At 40.5% G+C, this 6,114-nt stretch overlaps 1 protein-coding gene across 8 annotated transcripts in view; it reads right to left on the reverse strand.

The window, feature by feature from the left end:
- Nucleotides 1-5,911, reverse strand: part of ATF2 (activating transcription factor 2) — an 80,441-nt gene extending 74,530 nt beyond the window's left edge. For 6 of the 8 annotated variants that reach the window (XM_015086480.3, XM_027055450.2, XM_015086471.3 and 3 more), the window contains exon 1: nt 5,745-5,909. The gene's annotated coding sequence lies outside the window, so the exon portion shown is untranslated. Of the gene's footprint in view, nt 1-5,744 lie in introns of all 8 variants that reach the window. The other 2 variants (XM_015086482.3, XM_027055452.2) reach the window with 2 other exon arrangements.
- Nucleotides 5,912-6,114: the final 203 nt, after the last annotated feature.

Below are 6,114 nucleotides of genomic sequence, written 5' to 3' on the forward strand. Positions count from 1 at the left end.
ATGTATATGAAACAAAAAGTATATGAAATACTCTCTCACATGGATTTTTTTTTAATTTTTTTTTCAACGTTTTTTATTTATTTTTGGGACAGAGAGAGACAGAGCATGAACGGGGGAGGGGCAGAGAGAGAGGGAGACACAGAATCGGAAACAGGCTCCAGGCTCTGAGCCATCAGCCCAGAGCCTGACGCGGGGCTCGAACTCACGGACCGTGAGATCGTGACCTGGCTGAAGTCGGACGCTTAACCGACTGCACTACCCAGGCGCCCCACTCTCACATGGATTTTTGAAAATTCTAATGTAATAAGCTGCACCACAAATTATAAGTTCCTACGGAAAACTCAACTTTATTGCCAAAGCTATCAAACAGATGGTTGAAATCCTGCTTTCAAGTTACATCACACATTCCTGGAGGGGGTATGGTAGATTATTATTATTTCTGAATGTACTTTAACAGTAATAATTACCACACCATTTACTAAGTATTCGTTAGTTCCTGACACTGGTTTAAGCATCACATATACATTATTTGAACAAGGCTATAAATTATTACCTTTAAAAATAAGGACAAGGAAGCACAGAGAGTTTATATTATTTGCTGAAGGTGATACAGACGGTAAGTTGGAAGACTCATGACAGTCTCTGGCTCCTAATAATCACACTAAAATGTTGATTATATACTTACTATATACCAGAAGATGACATTGAGGAAACAAAAACTCAGTCAATTTGGCTATAACATACATATTCTTTATTTCAAGGGTTACCTATATGGAAATAATTGTTATTATGAATTTTAATAACTCATAAATGTATAGGTCAGAAAGTAGGTCTTATATTAAAACCAGCATAAAACACCCAACCTGTAAACCATTAAAAATACATCGAATGTAAGGATTATTGTTACTATACCATTAAATGTTTCAGTTAATTTTTAGGAGAAAGTCAGTGAAATGACAGAAAAAAATGAAATATACAGTATTTGTCCCAGCACACAGATCACTGGCAGATAAATAACTACAGACTGAAATGGTCTCCTAAATAAAACTACTAAATAATGCAAGTTATTCCCAGAATTAGTAATAATTCCTAATTAAGCAATCCTACTTTATTAATAAGCATAACTCCAAAGTTGATAAAATCATGATAAAGTCTGTGAACTCATATTCTCATGGCAGTGTAAATGTGCTCAACTCTTTGGGGAGGCAAACATTTGGCAATATAGAAACATTTATATCCTCTGACCTAGTAATTTCATTTGAGATTAGTACCGTATGGAAAACAATTCAAAATAAGAAAAAAAGATAAATGCATAGAGATGCTCAATTCAGTGTTAAAATAGAAACTGAAAACAACTATTTTCCTGTTGGGCATTTAAAATTGAGTAAATGTAGAGGTGCCTGGGTGGCTCAGTTGGTTGACTGTCCAACTCTTGATTTTGGCTCAGGTCATGATCTCACGGTTCGTGAGTGAGATCAAGCCCTGTGACCCACCGGCTCTGCACTGACAGCATGGAGCCTCCTTAGGATTCTCTCTCCCTCTCTCTTTCCCCTCCTCCTGCTTGTGCATGCATGCACAAGCTCTCTCTCTCAAAATAAATCAACTTAAAAAAATTAAAAAAATAAAATTGAGGAAATGTTAATACTCATTTGGTAAACTATCAGGTAACCATTATATATTACAAAGGTTAGACAGTATGGGAAAATGCTAAAGCTAGAAAAGTAAAACATAAGTGTCAAATTCTGTTAAAACTACAATGTATATGCAGAAATTAGAAGGCAACAAAAGTAATGAAAAGTTATTTATCAGTAGGACACTTGTAATTGATTTTTAGTAACACTATTTTAACTGTTCAATAAACAGAAAAAAACACACTAGCCCACATAACAAGAATTAGAAAAATCAAAGCTATAAAATTGGAATGACAAAGGTTTAGATTCAGGTAGGCAAACTAAAGAACATTTAGGGAATTTGTAAATTAAGGGAGTATTATAAAGATAATGATATACAGGACTAGCCAAATAATCAAAATACTCTTGGTATTTTGCCCACTGGCTGTTTGCCAATTTTAATCATTCCCACCCTTTCTCTTTCCCTAGTAATCTTGTTGAGAATCTCTGTGATAATAAGCTACTACTACCGTTGGGAGTGTTTCTATTCCTTGGGTATTAAGACAGGAAAAAAATGGGAATCACTATCTTTGTTAAGATACAGAATGCAGACATGAATGCATAAGTCTAGCCTGGAGAGCATTCTACTTACATCCCTTCTTGTTACAAAAAAAAGTTATTTTTTTATATTATTTTTAAAGTTTTTTAATGTTTACTTATTTTGACAGAGAGAGGGCAAGCAGGGAAGGAGGAGGGAGAGAGAGAGAGAGAATATCTCAACCAGGTTCCATGCTGCCAGCACAGAGTCTGATGCAGAGCTCGAACACACTAACCATGAGATCATGACCTGAGCAGTTGGATGCTTAACCGACTGAGCCACCTAGGTGCCCACAAAAAATGTTTTTAATCACTGTACTACCACTGCCAAAATTTTGCCAAGAAGAAAAAGCATCACTTAAACATACTTAAAAATGTAAATGAATATACAAGTTTCAAAATTGTTAAAAAAAGAAATGAAAATGGTACATATACATATATCTGTAATTAATATAATACATAACACATTCATAGTAATATATTTAAAATAATTCCAATTATTGTTGGCCTTAAAGATCCACAAACTTCCTTATATTTTTTTGAAATTATATTTTACTCTTTTTCTTGAGCTTATATATTTACTTCTTTTCTTGAGCTTAAGAAACAGAGCAAAAGAAATGTTTTGTGGGTTTTCCCTTGGACATAAATAGGTGAATACTACTACTAATACCCCCTCATTAAGAATTACATTAGGAGAAAATGCAGCAGTTTAGTTACGTTCTTAGTCTCATGGAATAGGTGTGAGTATAGGATAAACACAGAAATACTAAGTTAAACTACTGACTGTAACAAGGCAGATTTGTTGTTTTTCTATAGTACATTTTAATTACAGTGAATTGCTTAACAAACACTTAATGTATTGACTTTTACAAGGATCAGTTGACTATCCAATTGTTTTTCGATGGGTTATTTTATTTTTTTTAAGTTTATTTTGAGAGAGACAGAGACAGTGTGACTGGGGGAGGGGCTGAGAGAAAGGGAGAGAGTGAGAATCCCACTCAGGCTATGTGCTACCAGCGCAGAGTCCCATTCGGGGCTTGAACTCATGAAACTCAGAGATCATGACCTGAGCTGAAACCAAGAGTTCCATGCCTAACCGACTGAGGGACCCAGGTGCCCCATATTCAGTGTTTTGTTTTTTTTTCTAAGTTTGTTTATTTTTGAGAGAGAGAGCAAGCAAGCGCACAAGTGGGGGAGGGGCAGAGAGAGGGCGACACAGAATCCTAAGCAGGCTCTAGGCTCTGAGCTGTCAGCACAGAGCGCCCACGGGGCTCTAACTCACAAACCTCAAGATCATGACCTGAGCCGAAGTTAGACGCTCAACGGACTGAGCCACCCAGGTGCCCCTCAGTGGGTTTTTAAAAGACAGACTGTATTATTTGCTCAAGATGACACAGGTAAGATCTACACATTTGCTCTAACATGATCTAACAATTTCATTAATCGGCAGAGAACATATAAATCATTAAACCCAACTTTTTCAAAACACAAAAATTTAGGTAGGCAAAATGTTCATTATTTATTGAGACTTCATACGAGTTGATGTATAGCCTATTATTTTTAAAAATGATATTCAGAAAGCTTTCAAATCCTGACTACCAAGAAAAAGCATTCCTCCAAATTATTTGTTAAAGAGAGCTGACATAACAACCTTACTTTGTGCTGTTATTTTAATTTTTAAATATGAAACAAATACTCTCAAGTAAATACAGGAATTTCTGGTTTACATATATAATAGATTATGGTATAGTCCCCAAAGATGAAATAAACATTCTAATATGGTTATTTTAAAAAGAACTTCGAGGAAACGCAATCAGGTCGACAGAAGGCATGGGCACCTTAGAAACACACACACACACACAGTTCCTGAAAGCTACTTCTTTACTGACAAACACCTACATTCTAAATTACCACAATACATTTTAAATAATTCAAAACTTAATGGCAGTAATCCTCTCAAAGCAAGATTAAACATGTTTTAGGAAAGCAGCATAGAGACCACCATAAATTTGTAAGATTCTTACAAATTACAAGGACTAGAATTTCTAACTGTTACTTAATTATTGGTGACCTTGAAGATCCAAGAACATCCTTAACTCTATTTTGTGATCTGCAGAAGGGCATCTCTACTTTTTAACATAACTTTACAATGGTGTTCCTGAAGTTTTGAGGAGTGTTGACAGTGGATTCCTCAAGTCAGTGTAACACATTTAATTACAAGGTGTAATTGCTACCGTATTGGTCTTTCAGGTCACTTAACCCTGTAGGGTTGACTTTTAAACAATCTTATCACCTTCGTAATTTTGGCACACTAGACTAAGTAAGGTTACACGCTATTTAAAAATTACGCCTGGAAAGGCTATTACTGACATTGTCAGTGGTTTCTTCAAACAGGACAAAAAGTGCACTCAAAGGAACAGTTTTTGTTTTGATTTCAAGTATGTCTATTAAACTTACACAATGTTACTGTTTCCATAATTTAAAATTCCTAAGAAATCACAACTTTCACATTATAGTTTAGGGATTAGTCAATATGCCTAAAGTCCATCAGGTGTACTGCCTTTTACTCCATCATATTCACAGTAGTTTTGCTTTTGGCCTCAACCAGTTTTAAGCTCCCGATTAAGCAAAGGCAGTTTTACACTACCTAAGGACACAAAAATAGTACCCAGCTCCTCCGCCCTCTCCCTCCTCTAGCGTCGGTTCAACGAGCTAACACAGAAAACACTCACTCACTCCCTCTCCCCCTCTCTCGGCCCTGGCCCCTAGGGCATCACTAAAAAGCACAGGTTACTTCCCTACGGAGGTTCTGCAGTCCAAGCAGGGAGGTTAAAAATGGGGGAAAATACCAGAATCAATCTGCACCCACATCTCAGCCCCGCCCCACCAGGCAAAAGGGGGGTGGCGAGAGTGTGAGGGGGCAGAAAGGACAGAAAATGCCCAGACTTCCAGCTCACAGGTTCTCCATACCATTTGTTCCATCATGTTCCACCAAAGGCAGAGACCCTGACCCTATTTTCAGCGGCGCCTCCCGATCCTCCTCCCCGCCACCATCACATACACACGTTCCCCAACGACTGAGTCTTGGGTGGGGAGACCAGAGCCGGCCCTCTCCTTGCTAATCCAAGACTAAAGGGGGTCTCCTTGCGCCCCCGGCGGACCCGACCTGCAGCCCAGGGACCTCTGAACTAACCAGAGAAGGGGAAGATAAATCGGGGGGAGGGGTCTAACAGGAGCCGTTATTCCTTTTTCCTCTTCGTTAGGAAAGCGCGCGAGCGGGGAGGGGCCGGAACAACGAACGCCAGTTACCTAACGGTCCCGCCCGGCCGGTCGGGCTCCTGAAGCCGACGCCGCGCGGGCCGCTGAGGTGGCAGAACAGCCACAGCCGCCCCGAGGGCTAGGCACCGAGGCAGGAGCGCCGGAGGTGATGGGAAGCGGGGGGTGGGGACTACGGTGAGCGACGTCGCCATGTTAGTGCCTTCTTTCTCCGTATCCCTACAGTTTCCAGTCCTTCGGCCTTCCCCCATCACTACTCACCTTTCCAGGTCACTAGTTCATGCTTCCTTCGGTCGCCACCGAGGCCCGAGCTCAGCGGTGTTTACAAACTACCCCTGGAGGAAAGGGCTGAACCGCACTTTAAAGGCCACGGGCTCCCACAGGCTTCCGTCCTCTCTCGCGAGATCGGACTGACACCCCTTCCCTTCTCCCCGCCCCACTCCCGGCATCCCCCCTTTCTTCTCGGCGCCCCTCCCCTCCACCGCACACGCCCCTTCTTGCCTTCTATCTGATGGAGCGCCTCCGGGTCAGGTGATTTCGTCAGCTTAAAGGGGAAGGGGGCGGGACTTCAGGGGGGCGGGGATGGAGGGGGTGGGAACCAAAGAACACTCAGTGGCGGGTGATTGGACAA

The sequence above is a fragment of the Acinonyx jubatus genome, chromosome C1, assembly GCF_027475565.1.
Source record: "Acinonyx jubatus isolate Ajub_Pintada_27869175 chromosome C1, VMU_Ajub_asm_v1.0, whole genome shotgun sequence".
In the NCBI taxonomy this organism is placed as follows: domain Eukaryota; kingdom Metazoa; phylum Chordata; class Mammalia; order Carnivora; family Felidae; genus Acinonyx; species Acinonyx jubatus.